Below are 2,411 nucleotides of genomic sequence, written 5' to 3' on the forward strand. Positions count from 1 at the left end.
AGTTTAAAGTGTTAGTAATTTCTATATACTTTATATTGATACGGGATATATTTCCCCATATATTTTTCTTTCTCTATATAGTTTATATTATTATGGTTTCCCTTTGAGTTTATAGTATGTATTTCTTTTTAAATGGATATCAATGTACATTATATTAATGTACATATCTCTCTCTCTATAGTTTATAATATTATAGTTTCCACTCGTTTGTACCTAGCTGCGGTGTCCGAGTGGTTAAGGAGATGGACTTGAAATCCATTGGGCTCTGCCCGCACAGGTTCGAATCCTGTCCGCAGCGGATGTTTTTTTTTTATTTGTGTATATATGTTTGTGTTTTTGGTTTTCATGTTCATTGGTTATTGGTTTTGTTCTTTTGGGGGTTGTTTAGAATGCGAAACTTTGACTTTGAAATAGGTTTTGTATGAAGTTTGGTCTCCGAGTCTGTGAGAATTAGGAGGCGAGGCGTGGAGAACGTCAGAAATAGACGTATATGGTTTGTTTAACTTTTTCTATTGTTTTTTTGTTTAAGTCACTGGTGGAAGCAACGCTCTAATAAGGATATTAGCGTTTCGATAATGATATAACGTCCCTATGAACGAAAAAAAATGCATTCTGATGTATCCACGCAGTTTATCATCGTCCCCTCCTCTTCCTGTGGTTTATCGGCCTTTGTCGCTCCCCCTCCCCCTCCCCCTCGTCTGTTTGTTATTCCACACCTCATAAAAATCATAAAGAAATCATCCCCATTTCCCTCCTTTGCGAAAAACGGCCCTAAATGACTCCCCGATCGGAATACCCATTCTCGACCTTATGGCGTCGTGGCGGAAGGGCGCTTGTAACCCGTCGATCGATGCGCGGGGATTGAGCATTATATTCACGCCACTCCCGCCCGCCGCTGACGTGGCCATAAATGATAGAGTATAGAATTATGTGATAATAATAAATCATGTGTATTATCTTCCGTGCCCAAACAAGGGCGGGGGAGGAGGGGGGAGGGAAGGGAGGGGGACGTCCAGCGGGGGAGAGGGAGGGAGGGAGGGAGGGAGGGAAGGGAGAAGGGGGAAGGGGGAAAGATGGTCGGTATATATTCTAGAACGAAGGTCGATTTTTTATTTTATTTTTTTTCGTAATACACTTTTCCTTTCTTCCTTTCTTTTTCTCAATTTATCTCTAATTTTGATATGTAATTTCAAACACACCCTTTTTTCGAATGGTTCCATGGAGTTTCGTATGAGATTTATCACAAAGATGTCTCTCATTTCGAGTTTTTAATCATTTCGTCACAAAACAGGACCTCCCCCTCACCTCCCCTCCCCCTCCCCACCATTCCCCCTTCTTCCCCCCTTCAAATCCCCGGAGATAAAGGCATGAATAGCGGGGCATTTTACCCGCCGGTGTTCGATAAGTGAACGCAGCGTGTGTCGGCGGGCGAGGTATGTGTGTGTATGCGCGCGCGCGTGTGCAGGGCCGTGCGTGCGTGCATATGTTGGTGAGCATTGGACGCGTGCTGCCATCTATTGCCTCGCAGGAACACCATTCTCATCTTTCACTCAAGCCTGTGTCTTTCGTTTTCGTACGCAAGGGATTTTCACCTTTTCGTTCAACACCTACAGTCGCAGGGGCTCATTAGCAACCCCGAGCTCACGCTGTTAATTCGAGTGAACAGAAAATTTACGCTGTGGACAGGATTCGAACCTGTGCGGGCAGAGCCCAATGGATTTCGAGTCCATCTCCTTAACCACTCGGACACCACAGCTATATACAGACTATGATCTGCTACGGAAATACATTAACGTTAATGTGGGATTATAATTCACTTTCCGGGTAATTATACAGTCGTTAATATCGGTTGATTGAAGCCGGATGATCGGTTTCTGAACACTGACGGCCCAGGAGAGATCTGCAACCGGTTTGTGCAACATTTTAGGGCGGTTAAAGCTGCACTGTTTGAAAAAAATGCGCGATCGGTGAATTCTGAAATAATAATCACTGAATCGCCCTTGTCATTTGCAGACTTTATTTGCATATGCATGAGCGTGGCAGCAATATTCCCATTACATCATTCATTTGAGCGGACACTGAAAGGCAACACATTAAAGATACAATGTCAACGAAACGTGGATGTTATTAGCATGTATTATGTACACATTCGTTAGCTGAGCTGCGGGTTTAGGATTTTCATCTTTACGTTACACAGTGCATATTCAAGCAGAAATATGTAAACGAGCTTAGTTCAAATAGACTTCCGTGGTTTCAATTAAAGTCCCGATGTCTATGTAGGAGGTGGGGGGGAAGGTGGGGATATGCATAAACATTTGCATCAAATATCTACCTAAAACCACATAATTGATGTAGACATATATCGACAAACAGCCTAAAAATGAAAAAAGGGACAAAAGTTTAAATAAGAT

The 2,411-nt window shown here is 42.8% G+C and overlaps 2 non-coding genes across 2 annotated transcripts; one reads left to right on the top strand and one right to left on the bottom strand.

Annotated features, from left to right (window-relative positions):
- The first annotated feature begins 216 nt into the window (after positions 1-216).
- Positions 217-298, top strand: TRNAS-UGA (transfer RNA serine (anticodon UGA)). Its single transcript has one exon. It is a non-coding gene; the product is annotated as a tRNA-Ser (tRNA).
- A 1,376-nt stretch (positions 299-1,674) lies between these two features.
- On the bottom strand, positions 1,675-1,756 carry TRNAS-CGA (transfer RNA serine (anticodon CGA)). The gene has a single exon. It is a non-coding gene; the product is annotated as a tRNA-Ser (tRNA).
- Between the last annotated feature and the right edge of the window lie 655 nt (positions 1,757-2,411).

The sequence above is a fragment of the Penaeus vannamei genome, chromosome 11 (assembly GCF_042767895.1).
Source record: "Penaeus vannamei isolate JL-2024 chromosome 11, ASM4276789v1, whole genome shotgun sequence".
Taxonomy (NCBI): Eukaryota; Metazoa; Arthropoda; class Malacostraca; order Decapoda; family Penaeidae; genus Penaeus; species Penaeus vannamei.